Source organism: Motacilla alba, chromosome 1A (genome assembly GCF_015832195.1).
Source record: "Motacilla alba alba isolate MOTALB_02 chromosome 1A, Motacilla_alba_V1.0_pri, whole genome shotgun sequence".
Lineage (NCBI taxonomy): Eukaryota > Metazoa > Chordata > Aves > Passeriformes > Motacillidae > Motacilla > Motacilla alba.
Window position 1 is genome coordinate 64064830 of NC_052031.1, and position 14608 is coordinate 64079437.

At 43.0% G+C, this 14608-nt stretch overlaps 1 protein-coding gene across 5 annotated transcripts in view; it reads left to right on the top strand.

The window, feature by feature from the left end:
- The first annotated feature begins 393 nt into the window (after window positions 1-393).
- The window catches only part of DUSP16 (dual specificity phosphatase 16), a 63445-nt gene continuing 49230 nt past the window's right edge, over window positions 394-14608 (top strand). For 2 of the 5 annotated variants that reach the window (XM_038155119.1, XM_038155122.1), the window contains exon 1: window positions 750-899. The gene's annotated coding sequence lies outside the window, so the exon portion shown is untranslated. Of the gene's footprint in view, window positions 625-749; window positions 900-14608 lie in introns of those variants that run through there. The other 3 variants (XM_038155120.1, XM_038155124.1, XM_038155121.1) reach the window with 2 other exon arrangements.

The window sequence follows — 14608 nt, forward strand, 5'->3', positions numbered from 1 at the left end:
CTTTTCTCTCGCTCGTTCCTCTCCTTGTGCCTGCTCTTCCCGGGTGTTTGTAGTCGCTTCTGTCATTCTGGGATTTTAAGGCTTAAAAAAAAAAACAAAACAACTAAACAAAAACCCCCAAACGAACAAAAAGACCAAACACACACACACACAAAACCCCAACCTCCCAAACTTCTTCCCTCCTCCCGAGCTTTTTTGGTGTGTGTGTCCCCCTCATCACCGTCCCCTTTTTATTTTTTCAAGCCATCTTGGGAGGGGGGAAGCAGAGGGAAAAGAGAGCTCCAAAGCTTCAAATGTTTCCTTTTTCTGCTCCTCTCCCCTCTCACCTTCACGCTTCCCACTCTTAAAAAAAAAAAAAAAAAGCCGAATATATTTTTTTCTTTTCTAATTTTTAAATTTGCTGGGGGGTTGGGTGTTGGTTTTGGGAGGGCTTTTTTTTGTTGTTTGGTTTTGGGGTTGTTTTTTGGTTTTTTTTTTCCCCTTATTGAAGAAGAAGGAAAAAGAGGAGCTTTCCCAGCGACTGGAAGAAGACAAAGTTGTTTCGGGCGGCAGCGGCGAGGCTAGTGGGCAATTGCTTTTATCCTTGCCGAGGGGACAGGCAGCCAGGCTGACAGGGCTGACACAGTAAGTGCCGGAGCCGCGCAGGGGACCCCGACCCGGGGCCGCACCGCGGAAGACAAGACGGGAGGGGGGCGAGGGGCGCGGGGGGGCCGGGCCGGGCCGGGCTGGGCGGGGAGGAGGAGGAGGGGGAGGGAGGTGAGGGAGAGGCGGGCGGCGGGAGCCCTCCCTCCCTCCTCCCGCATGCCCTTCCCCGCCGCCCCCTCACCTCCGGAGGAGAGCGCCCGCAGTGGACAGGTCGCTGCCCCGGCCCGGGCGGGCTCCGGCCGCCTCCGCAGGTGGTAAGAACGGGGGCCGGAGGGAGGGGGAACGGCACAGGCACCGCACGGCACCGGCGGCCGCCCCGCGCTGCCCTCCCTACCTGCTGCCGGCACCCTGCTGCCCGCGGCGGCTCCTGCCTCCCGTCCCTTCCTCGCCCTCCTCCCGGCATCCACCTGCCTCTCCCGGTGCGGGGAGGAAGCCGGGCGCCGCCGGAGCGCGGGGCGGGAGGAGGCGCTGCCGGGAGAAGCGATGGGAAGGAGCCCGCGGGCTGCCCCGCGGGGGGCTCGGCGCTGCCCGTGAGCCGCGGCGTGCGCGGCTGCCCGGCTAAACTTAGCCCGGAGCGCTGGCTCCGAGCGCAAAATGGTCGGGGATGCTTTAAAGCCCCGGAGGGCTCCCGAAGAAATGCTGAAGTTCTGCCTTCGCCTTGGAAAACGTTTAAATTGAGGCGGCTGACAAAATGGAGGGCTGCCGCGGCGTCCAGGAGGGAGGCAAATTGTTAACCTGGCATCGCGCTCGCCCGAGCTCCCGGCCCGGGGCTGGCGCCGGGACGCGGCCTGACAGATCCCCGCTCCCGGCTTTGTCCCCCCCGGCCCGGGATGCGGGGCTGAGCGCGCATCACCAGGTGTATGGGATGTGCCTATTGCCGAGCCTGACCAATGGCAGGATTTTTCAGCGGCCAAAAAACATTTGGTTACATGTCAGATGAGAAGCTGGGATTTTAATTTTTTTTTTTTAATTTATTTTAGTTTTTTTTTTTTTTTTTAGAAAAGGAAACCCTCGTTTACCGTCGTTTCAGCTGGTTGAAATATAACAACAATTTCTTTGGTTTTCCTTCAAATGAAGGGTGTAGTGATAGCGAGCTATATTGTCTGACCTCTGACTAATTTTTCTGTTCAAACATTCTGCGTATACCCAGCAGAAAAAATAGATCTGTGCTAGTTTTGAAACCTAAAAGCAGATCGAACTGTTTCTCTTTGCAGGGATGTTTGTTGGGGTTCTTAAAAGAGAAAACCCCAACCAAAACCCGAGAATGATTTTGTAATCCTTGCTCTGAGATTTATACTATTCCTGGCAGTGTGTGGTTTGGTAGATACAGAGTTTACAAAGTCACAACTGACCAAACAGGAGTTGGTTTAGACTCTTGTGTTTTGAGGGGAGGTGGAAAAATAGTAAGTCTTAATTTCTTTTTATGGTGTTCATCCCACTGCCCATTGGAGATTGAAACATTCATCACAGTTGTTTATGTTGGTTGTCTGGGAGTTTCTGCTTGAATGTGGACCGAAGTATGCAGCAGGGAGGTGTACATGTATTTTTAGCTTTTCATTTTTAATGACAAAAGATACAAAGAATAGTGATATTCACAAGTAAATCTTGCATTTACTGAGTATGCTCATTAATATTTTGAGGATGGAATCAATAAGAAATACCTGAGTTGTAGTAAGTTCCACTTGTTGCACTTGTTTAATACAATAGTGCTTTAGTAAACCCTAATACACAATTTAAAAGTCCCTTTTTAAATGAACAAATACATAAAAGCAGCAGAGAATGTGTCAGTTCCTGTGCTACAGATGGTAGCTTTGTTTTAATACATATGGGAAGGTCCAGAAAAACAAACCAAGCATTTAAAAATGTAACATGTTGTATGAAGATACCTGAGTACATTCCTGCTCCAGTAGCTCTGCTTTTGTTAGCTACCCAAGCAGATGTAATGGAACAAAATCACACCAGAAAAACTTCTGTAGAAGATAGCGAGCTCAGTTATCTTTGTTTCTGTAAAAATGCACGCTCCTCTTCCAGCAAAGACAGCTGGCCGGGCAGGGGTGTTTGTTTTTAGCTTGGCCTGACCATAGGGACGGTATCGGCAGAAGCTGTGCAGGAATGTGTTAAATGGATTTCGCTGGGAGCTCTGTCTCCCAAGGCAGCCCCGGCGGGATGCCAGCCCTCAGCCCGTGGGAGGAGTTGTGGTTGTATCTGCCATGTGCCCGTGCACCTTCCTTGGCAAACCGACTCTGCCCTGCGAGCTCCGTGCTGCTGCTCACAGGGGCAGTGAAGTCATACGGAGTCCCTGGCAACTGGGCGTGAGATGGGCCAGTCCTCTTCTGCCTATCAGATAAGAGGTTCACGTAGGCCTGCCGAAGCCCTCAGGGGCTGAATTCAGGCTCTCTTTGTAAGGCCGGCCTTCACAAGAAATGTCAAATAGACAAGTTAGATGTTGGTTTCTGTTACTCGCATTTATCTTCAAGTGAGCTCTGCTCCAATGCATTGGGCAGTAAGAGGTGTGTGTGGGGTGAGGGCTTTGCTCTGTCACCTGGGTTTTTAAAGTTCAATGGAGGGTTATGAGGATTATGGAATCCTCACCTCAATTCAGCAATATTTACTGTTTTCAAAATCTAATTTTGCTAAGAAATACAGTAAGTACAGCTGAAGTATTTTTCCCCCAAAGAAAAGTAGGGAGCAGGATGATAGCTTTCACTTTGTAGTATGTCAGCTGAATTTTCTAGGAGCTTTTTTTTCTTTTTCCTTTCTGTAGAAGCAGTCAGGAAAGCATCATGTATATTCTTCAAGTGCTGACAGTCCTTAATAGCCAGATGGCATAGAGTAGTTACTGTCAAAGGATGAGGTGTGGAAGGATTGACACATCCCTTCCTTTTTCTTTTCCACGATTTTTTCCAACCTTTGAAAGAAACATGGGTTTGGTCTGTGACTCCACTGAATCTGCCCCTATGGATTTGTTGTTATGATAGTGACTAAATGCTTCTTGCAATCTTGTAGTGTTTTGTGCATGGTTGTGTAATGCTAAATCCTTGATTATTTAAGGATTTTCAAGAAGCTGGTTTTCTTAGTAATAGGGAAGAAAGTGTGTCCCTAATGTGTCAAATGATACATTCACTTTCCCTGCAATTCCTTAGGGGTGGCTTCCAGAATGAGCATTGTGACATGGAGGATTTCTGTAGAATATTTTAAATACCAATAAGTATGTATCAATATTGCTAGTATTTCTGTGGTTTGTTTGTATCCCCCTCATACACAAAGGGTAGTGTATCATCCTTTAGGGCTGCCAGTTGAATACGTGGCCTCTGCTTTCTGCACAATTCAAAAGCCACAGGTGATGGCTGGCCTGGTGGTATGTGTCAGGATGTTGTTCTGGGCAAAAGCTATTAATTGACTGAAGATCATGGGTCATTTGCAAGAAATTGAAGTGAACACTAAGCTCAGGCTGCTTCGTAGTTGTTACTTGGGGGACCTATCCCCCGGAATTTATCACTAATAGTATCCTCACCCCAATACTAAAGCTAATGGAGATCAAACTGCCTCTGGAGCAAGGGAGGAGGCTGGGATGCCCTGTGCTCCTGCAGTATTCCTGCTGTGTGAGTACAGGCATGGCAACAGGGCAGCTCTTCTCTGCTCCACCACTTCTCTGTTCCACCATGTCTGATCTTGGCATTGGTCTTGTCTTGCCAGCTCCAAATAGCGAATCTCTAGTATAGTTACTCTGTAAGTTCCTGTAACTCCTGAAGGAAGTAAAAAAATGAATGGTAAAGTTTGGCATCTTAACTTCTAGATTTGCCTAGTTTTAACCTGAGCAGTTCTTGGTTTGCCCATGGGTAGGGCCTGCTGGCAGGTACCATGGTCTCCGGCAGAGATGGAGCTGGGCACCAGTGAATTACTGCTCAGACCTGCATGTAGGGTGTGTGTATGGAGAGCAAGATGGGTGTGAGTTCAAGGCCCTGTGTTTCCTTCTGCTGCACTATGTGGTCTGCTGCTGAGCCAAGAGTGTTCTACTCGGAGCTGGCTCTGGGAAGGCTGGCAGCCTTCCATGTTGTGTCCCTATGAAATGCTCCAACAGCTGAAAAAAACCCCACCAAAATTCATAATTGGGCAAGCTAGGAAAGAGGGGAAAGAGTGTTGTTTCAGTGATGGGAAGTTTCCAGTAGGGCTGCGGGGATTCATTGGGAACATTCCCAAGCTCCCTTGGTGCTGCTTTTCTGTGCTTTCACTGTCCCAAGCTGGAAGGTATCAAAGGAACTCCTGAAACAAGGTTCTTCTTTGAGGGGAATTTAGTTATCTCTTCTCTTTCCTGGTTACAATATGATACTTATGTTGCCAGTGACTTACACAGCTTCTCTCTAAGTGTGTTTTTGGAACTAATTTTTCTCTGTGCAGTATGAGTTTTCATGCTGTTCCTCATAAACTAGGATCAGTTCCTTGCTCAGACCTCCTCAGGTACATTTGCACTCTTGTTTGCTTTCAAGCTGAAGATATAAACTTTTGTCATTAGTTTAGCAAATAAAGATACAAAAGTTTGTGTCTTTGTATAAAAGAGATGTGCAGAAGCTTTCATTAGTTGAGAATAAGATCTTTTTGCACACTAGTCAGAGTGATGGTCTGCTAAAATAGTATGAAAAAATTCTTCATAAAATCATTGCGGAACTGTGTTCCATTACATTAGTTTGGCAGAAAATTGACACATTTCCTAATATTGAGACTGAAATAGCATTACCCATTTTCATTCTGCTTCACTTGATTTTTGCTTTGCTAAAATGGTCTATGAATTGAGCCTGTTGACTAAATGATAGATCAGTGGCTGTACAGATACTCTCTTTTTACATATCCCTGCCTGCTTGTCTAATGTTTTAACAGTACTGAAGGCAATGTGGGAGGCAAAAAGATGAGTCTGAGTGTGCAATGTAGCAACACTGAAATGAGAGCTTTACCGAGAGCATGAACTGAGGAGGACAACGGGGACTAATTGTATGAAATTCCTTTTATGCACACGTTCTTGAGTTTGAATAACTAGTATGTATTCAGCCTGCTGGATTAGAAGGCTTTGGCTCTGCATGTGTAGCATAGATGTTGCTCTCAAAATAGGAAAGGAACTCTCCCTCCTCCCACGCTATTCTGGATAAAATTGATTCAGTGCTGCATTTTGCTCCTACTGAACCCCTAGTAAAGCATGTTTAGGCTTTATAGTTCTGTTTAGGCTGAATAGTTCACAGTGTTAGAGATATAAATGCCCCACTTTTAATAGCCCGCGTGTTGGTTTTGCTTCTTGATTGCTAGGGATAAGAATCATTCACCCCAGACTTGGTAGACTCAAATCCCATGCCAGAACTTGAGCTTTTACCTGCAAGATGGTCCTTGCAGGAGCGTGCCTTTCTCCACAGTGCATATTTCACTAAGTTTGTGCAGTCCCTCAAGCAGGACAGGCGCCCATCTTCTAAACACCATCTTACAAATACATGCAAAGAGTCTGAGTTATGCTTCACAGGGCTTCTCTCAGCCATCCTGCCACTGAAACAAGACTTATGTCAGAGGTGGATTGAAATCACCTGAAGAACAGGCATGGGGTTACTTTCGGCTCATTCTATTAATGCTACCTGGAATAGGTATAGCACCTATCAGCTATCCAGTTCCCACAGGTGTTTGTTACAAGTGCTTAGGTGTTTCATACCTCCCTACTTGAAAATTCCTGCTTGGGACACAGTGTTTTCTCTTGCTTTCCAGCTTTGCTCTCCCTGACTTTCACGGGAGTCTGTTTGAACTCTGGAAAACTGGGAGGGAAGAGAGGGGGAGAGGGAAGAAACTTTGTGTTACATGTCATTCTTCTAATGCCGTCATACTCAGAAGTGCCTTTCCAAACTAAGAGAATTTAGGTAGAGGCCTCTTACTAAGAACAGTTGGGTAGCAAACAGAGTAAGATTCAGCTTGGTTTCCACAAAGATTCATAAATGTTTGCCAATTTCTAAGCGAGAAGAAAAACTATTGCAGCTTGCAGCAGAGGAGTACAGCAGTAATCTCAGTGCATTGGGTTGACATGTTGTTGGATTCTAGTAAGTTTCAAACTATGCAACAGACTGAATCCAGATCAGCAGAAGGCAAATGGTGTCACCACTTTAGGAGGGCTCCCTCCACCTGTCAGAAGACCTTGTGTTTAAGACAGGTGTGCTCCAAACTGAGGATGGGCTGTGAAAGACTCTCTTCCCGTACTCTGCTTGGAGTTCTGCATTGATGGTAAGTCTCTTCTCCTAGCAAGAGGACTCTGAACCTTCTTCCCTTTTCTCCCAGGCTACTCCCATGTCCTTTCAGTTTCCTAAAAGCTCTCCAGCTCTCCAGTGGGTGTTGGGAGGCCTTACCGAAGCAGGGTCATCTCCAGCAACTAGTCTGTATGTTCATAGTCCTGTGTCTCAGGAAGGCAGGGGCAGCTAAGGCAGATGGGCACCATTCTTATGAGAGCTGGTAAACTTCATGTTCTCCTGGCCAGCAGGAGACGTGCAATGAAGTCTAGTAAAGCTAAGAGAGCTGCTTGTACTTGTACTATCTGCTGCACCTTGTTTGTTTCTCAAAATCTCACGTTTTTGTTTTGGTTTTTCTTGCATGTAACTTTTCAGCTGATTTTCCTGGTCCTTTTTTTCTTGTTCAGCTGCTGAAAATCCCTGCCTTCTCATGGCTGATACAGTGTGGGCATGCTGTCATCTTCTCAGTCCTCTTGTTCCCAGTCCCCAGTTCTGCTTGTTAGATAATTCATAATGTTAGAGATAGAATGCCACACTTTTAATAACCATAGATACAGATCCATGTGTGGTTACCATACAGGTGAAAAAGCCTGTTTCCTCAGTGTGGCTCACTTTGCTGTCTGCTGAGATTTCCAGGTTAGACCTATTTGAAGATGCCTGAAAAATTTGCCTATCTAGCCCAGACATGATTGTATGAGTAGTCCATTTGTTGCCTGTTTCCTGTCTAAATATTACTGAAAGAAATTTATCTCCTTCAAGAAAAACAGGGATGAAAAAGAACAGGAGTTCAAATCTCCAAGATACTGGTCCGGACAGCAAAAGAAAGTGATGAAATGCTGATTAACTATTACTGCCATTGCACATTTTCCCAATATACTGTTTCCATGAAGAGACACACATCTTTCCACCCCCTCAAATTTACATGATTTGAATCTTTTTCTGCAACTGAGGCTTGCATGACTTGCCAGCTCTCCTGCAGGCGTGACCTGTTGTGAAATGAGGAAATGTGTGGTGCATTTGTCCCTGCTGCCTCATGTATGCTTAAACTATAGAAAGCTATGGAGGAAGCACAGGCACACTGCTCCTCTGACAGCCTTCTGCAAATACAAGCTATTAATGACCATTGCCTTTCATGGGCAAAACCAGTCTTGGCAATTGCTTTGTGCCCTTCATTTCATGGTGCAACAAGCAAGCACATTAGCTATTTTTATTCAACCCCCCAGACATAAGCCAGTATGGCAAAGTGGCCATGAAATGTCTGCATAGCTAAGTGAAAATACAGCTGCTGTTTAACACTAAATCTTTTTCTTTTATTTTATATTGAAGGTTCAACCAATGATCATCTAATCTTTCTAATTGAGTCATGGTGAGGATTTTGAAGATTTAGCATTAAAATAGGCAGAATATTCTTTTCACTCACTGTCTTTGTCTACTGTTTAAGTCAGCAATAAGGAGGTAATGCAGTAGGAGAGGTGGGTGGGTGGGAAGAGGGGGCTGCTTTGTGGTAAAGGTTCAGGTCTTGGCCTTTCAGAAGGCTTTGGGGCTACATCTTTGAATGTGCTGCTTAGTGGCTGGCACACAAAAAAGCTGGATACAGTGGTACTCTTAGCAAATGCTGGCTTAGAGAGATGAGTTGTTTTGAGAATTTTTAAAGGCTGCCTAGCTGTGTGATGGTGGTTTTCCCATTTTTTTTTCATTTTATTTTCCTTCCCCCTTTCCCCTGAAGAGGCTGTCTACTTTGACAGAAAGATGGCTTTCAAAGCATGATGAATAATTTTTAAAAAATGTAAGACTGTGATGATGATTTAAGTATTTCAATATTTCAAAGCCAAGAATTTATGTCATGAATTAACTTGGGAGCAATGTTAGGCATATAAGTTTTTGTGTATGTACATGCTCAGCATATATATATATACCTCAGTACTGACATGTGATCTCCAATTCAATTATGGTTAAAAAAAGAAAAGAAAGAAAACAAACCTTTCAGCACAAGGTAGATGTTAGAGATCCTAAGGAAAAAAGAGACATCTCCTAATATGCTTTTTCCCTGACCTGCCTGATTCTGGAGTAGATATCCAGTAGCAGCATTTTTATATATTTTAGCTTAACTGAATTATTAAGTGCACTTACAAAAATCTTCTTGTTGTATCCACCAAAGTAAAGCATTTCTATTGAGTGTTTAGTATTTGGCTCAGCTTGTGGTACTGCTTTTATGTACAGTCATACCTTGTGCTTACTTAGCTATTTATTACTTATTTACCTATTTTTGTAATTTATGTGGCAAAATGAGAATATACAAATCTTACTTCCTTCTTGAAATGTCTCTCCCTTTCAAATGTCAATTGTTATACATGAAAGCACAGCTAGAGAAGTTCCAGGAAACAGAATTACTCTTTCTTTAAGGTGAAGTGGGATGGGTGTTAAGTCGATCAGCTGCTTTGGGACAAGATGTTGATAAAGAAATTGAACCACCAACATGTAACCACATCCTTCAGCTTCTCTAACACCAGGAAAATCGGTTTCCTTGAATTCCAAATTCTGCACATTTTGTTCTGATTTATGTTTAAATGTTTAACTTGAAATGTAGTTCTATTTTCTGATGTCTGTGGACAGAACTGTGATCCTGCTTTTATTCAAAATGCAGTTAAATTGCACTACAGTGGAAAAATACTCAGGCTTATCACTTTCTCAAGCTGAAGTTTCAAACAGTTTATCCAGTTTCAAAAGTTGTATGTTATAAAGGTCAACTTCTGTCATAGCGAAAATACTAGAAAAGGAGGATGTGTGTAAGGAACAGAACTGGAGAGAGAGAAAGGACAGGTCACAATAGAAAGAAGAGGTATTGAGAAGATGTTGAGAAAATATACCTATGTGCATTAAATAAAGGAAGAAGGAAAGAAGAAGGTAGAGTCAACAGAGATTAAAAGTATTTCTAAGAAGAAGGAAGAAAAGTTCTGCACTAGTTGCACGTGAAAATGACATTTCATTTAAATCACAGAAGCTGTAATGTCTGTTCTGTCTGACAGCAGAATAGGATCATTTCATTTAAGTTGGTAATGCTAGGCTTGCAGGGGTAGATAACAGAAGAGTTAATTTCTGTGTGTATGAGGAGAAGGATTTTGGACAGGCTGTCTAAATAAAGTCTTAATGACAAGTTGCAGGAAGTACAGGGAAAGGTGTAATTTCTAATAGGTTCATAGTAGTAAATACTATTAGTGCATTTAGAAAATATCTTCTAAAGATTGTTAAACAGTTTGTTTGATTTATAATTCCTTGAAGATACACCTTAAAACCTAGAAATGTTGGGTGAGATTATGTGATGGCTTTTGAGTATATAACATTGTGTGGGTTTGTGTATTTTGTCTTTGTCACTAGGTTTTTTAAAATATTTAAGAATGAGTTGATTTCAAAACTTTTCCTTATAAACCATATCTTCATGTTGAAAACTTTACAGTTCAGAGGCTTAAGCTTCAAATAGTATGCTCCTGAGTCCACATAAAGAAATGTCTTTCAGTGCAACTGAGGGGATGGGAAGAAGTGTGGAAAATGATCTGTCTGAATACTTCTATTGTGAGTTGCTATTTTTCCTCGTGCTGTTAGTAATTTATTGTTGGCTCTTTTTAAGATCTGGTATGTATGGAGTTATTCTAGACAGAAGAGAAACTTTTATTAAAGAAAAAAGTTGGCAAATTTTGTGTTTCCTTCTAAAATATGTTGAGTACAAGAGGCTGATATCCTCTAAATATATTGTAGGTACAAATGTGTGTTTACAATGTAGATACCCAAGCTCCCCCAGGCCCTTGCTGTTTGTCTTCCAGCATTTTGGGGTTATGCTAAATGGTGCTATTGGTGGGAGTGCTTTGTAAGTACAAGTAGTCAGTGCCCCAAGGAGCCTTAACCTAAATACACAAAGCAGAAGAACAGCGACTAAAGACTATTGACAAAGTGTCTTTTTCCAGCTGTGCACGTAGAAAAGGTTACCACGGCTGGCTGCTTGACCCAGTCCCTCTGCCTGTAGCTGCTACCCTAAGCCTGCTGCTTAGGGTAGTTTGTATGACTGTTCATACTTCACTTGAGGCCAAGTTGGGGAATAAATTCACAAGTAGCCTATTTTCTTTGTGTTTGGTTTGAAGCAGACCAGAAATCCATCATACTGCTTGCTCCGTAGGCTCTAGGTGGTTGTTCGCTCCATGCCAGACCCTAAATTACCTGCCTTCTCAAAATCTTAGAAGAAAAATACTTTGTAGACTGTCTTTCCTTTCTTCTGTGTTCTGCCCAACTGGCTATTAGCCTTGTTGTCCAAAAGAAGTGGGTTCAGTCACAGTAAAAGTGGAATTGGAGAACATTAACATGGATCTGCTGAAAGTACTGGAGCTCTCTCTCTCACGTGAGGATGACACAGAGTGCATTTCTGTGGCAAGTAACACCAAAGCCTTGCAGGTACTGGGATTCTTTCTTGTCTTCCCAGCTACTGTCTTTTCAAACTCACTCTTCTAATGGCTGTCAGGATCCCATAGTGAGCCAGAGCTGGGAACCAGAAATGCCTGAAGATTGTTTGGCTGTTGCTTACTGCTGCATTTGTTTATTCTACTTGGTTGTACAGTCGGTTTGTGACTGATGTAACTCTTTAAGTCAGCTTGCTGGATTAACTTGTGAGCTGGCATGAGGGAGGCTGCTCACTGGTAGCCCTGACTTCACTTGTTTTAAGCTGCCATGGAATGTACCCCCTCAAGCTTGTCTTCTGCAGAGGCAGCAAGAAGTATATTCATGACATGGATTTACCCACTGGAAACCAAGGCTGGAGCCATTGATTCAGGCTATTAAGCTGATTACTCTTTATTTGCCAGTGTGCATTCAAGTTGGCTTGTCTTGGCTTTCCAGGGCTCCAGAAACTTTGTGCTCCATTGCAAACTCTTGTCTGCCACCTGACAAGTTTAGAGTTTGGGTTCTGTCAGGATGCTTTTGGTCTAAAACATGGCCAGGACATAGACATATATGTGTATGTGTTTTCATATATACACCCACCTACAAACGATGTACATGAATGTGCATGTGCACCATATACTCTCTCCAGAGTTTGTGTCTTATAAAGCTTTCACTCTATGTGACTTTCTTTTTGGTTTTTTGGCAGTTTATATGATAAGAAAAGCAATTAATTAGCTAGGAGAACAAAATAGCCTTGCAGATGATAACGCTTCTTAGGCTCTTTCTAGGGATAATGAATTGAGAAAATCTGGTTACATGGTCTTCATGTAGTAGGTAGTTTTAGTGGTCATAGCTATCTGAAGTAGGCAGGTAAATTTTGTACATTTGGTAGGGTATGGTGCGTCTGTGTGATCAGAAATCACAAGGATATTCATTACTTATCTTTCAAAGGAAAGTGAAATGAAAACCTCTTCCTACTCAAAAGCATTTATTTTGTATCATACTTATTTGGTAAAATGAAAAATCTCTTTTCTGATATGAGAATGGATAGTTAGTAATGTCTTTTCATTTTTTACCCTTGTTTTTTTTTTTTTTTCCTTCTCATATTAACTTAAATGGTGCTGGTGTGTTCAGAGTTGTCAGTTTTCTCACTTGTTAATAGCTTGTGTCATCTCTGCCCACTGCTCTGGGGAAAGTTTTGATTAAACCTACAACTCTGTTTAGCACTCCCATTCCTGTTCAAGTGGTAGTGTTGGATTTCTTTTTAATCCTAATGCTGTATTTGTATACAGTTTCAATCTCAATCATTTGGGGGTTTTGAGTATTCCTTACATTTACTCTAAGTAATAGCATGGTGATACCAGGAGCATGTTCTTGGAGTCCTGCCTGGAGTAAAAGGATTCTGCAGGTTCAGCTGGAGCTCTGCTGAGCTCCTGGTGCTGCATGGCACTGCTGGAATGGGATGGCATCCACACTGGAAGAGGTGGTGTTGCAGAAGATCTTGTCTTGTGCAGATGGGAATCCAGAACATCCTACTGGTGAACCCGCCATCCCTACAGCATGTTGGGACTAGTCATGTTACTGGTGACATTTTGTCAGCTGAAGGCTTTTGTCATTCAGGGAAGAGATTTTTTTTTTCCCCGCTGCCAGATCATTAAGACTGCATTTTGCTAACTTGTGCCAAATTTGCATGTGGGTTTGGCAAACCAGTCAACTGAAGTAGCCTGTCCGTCATGTCAGCACAGCTCTGCCCTTCAGCCAGGTGCAAATCTAAAGTGGTTAGTTCCCAATGGCTTCATCCAATGTTGCTACTATCAACAGACACATAAATTTGGGGGGTTTTGGGGTTTCTCTACCACTTTACTGAGGGATTTTTTCCATCTCCTTGGGTAGGGAATGAGTGCATATGGTTGTAAATATTACATTTATCTTAAAATTTAGATTTTTAAAAACTTTTTGCTATAGGCTTCAAAGTGAGCTTTCCAGAAAGTCTACGTAAAGTCCCTTCAAGCAATGGAGTTGACATACTCAAAGACACATGAGGAAATTTAATGGTGGCTTTGGGTCTGGAAGAGAAGGGTGTTTCTGTGTCCTCCCTCATTTCTTGTCATATCCTCCTTTATGCCTGTCATAAGGTCTGTCAGAAGCTCTGCGTGGCTAGTCTTAACTAACTTGTTCTGGTACTGAAGTTCAGCAATCTTTCTGTCTTTTTCTTCTTTTCTGTCACGTATAGCACTTTCTACAAACACTTTGTACCTATGCTGGAATAGCTTGCTTTGTGACTATTGCGACCATTAGTGACCACTACATATTTCTGTTTTCTGCTCAACCCTTTAAATACTTAATCCCCTCATAAATGTTGAGAACATGGTGCCTTACTCTTAGTTAATCAACTTTTTTCCCCTCTTCTTCTGCTGTGTCAGCCCTGACTTAACCCATCTTGAACTTACCTTTTGCCAGCACCCTATGTGGGAGGGGTCCTTGCAAAGAAACCTCTCATTGCTTTCTCAGTTATTATTATCTAGTTAGTGATATCAAATTGAATTGCACTCTTTGATTTTTGTGCATAAGCTCCTAGGATTTTTCTTATATCTGATACTTTTTGTTCTTCTAATTTTTTTTCCCTTTTTTTTTTTCTATCTGCTGTCACTTATATTGCTTTCAGTTTCTTCACCGAAGCTTTGATTCACATTTTTCTGGGATATGCTCATTTGGCCTGTGTAACCTCAAGAAAATGTTACCGTTTCAACATAATGACTCTTTTCTTTCATGGGCTTCCTGTTCCCTTTCCTTGTGAAGTGGTATGTATACCTTCCACAACTTCCAGACTCAGCTGGGAGCTAAACACGCAGCTTTTCATTTCCTCTCCCTTCTCGAATTGAGGATCTTTTGGACCGACCAGCAGTATCTAAACCACTGTTTCTGAAGCATAGCAGCATGGCAGGGGTTTTGGTGGGATCTCTTCCAGGAATGTGGTGAACTGGTTGTGTTATGGGCACTGTCATTCAGCAGTGAGCTCATGCAAACAGTGACCTACCTTTCCAACATATAAGATCCTTCTAGTGAAGAGCAGGGGAAAAGCTTATTTTCCTATTGCCAGGTAAAGAACAAACACGGAACAAAAAATGTCCCTTGGCATGACCTGCAGTGGTTCAATGGCTAAATTGAAATGTAGATTCTCCATCAAATTAAATTCCTCTTGTGCTTGGCTCGGTGTTCCCCTTACTTCCTTCTCTAAACAGAATTGGCTGGACCCTTCTCCCTTTTCCACAGTAACTGTGTGATTCCTT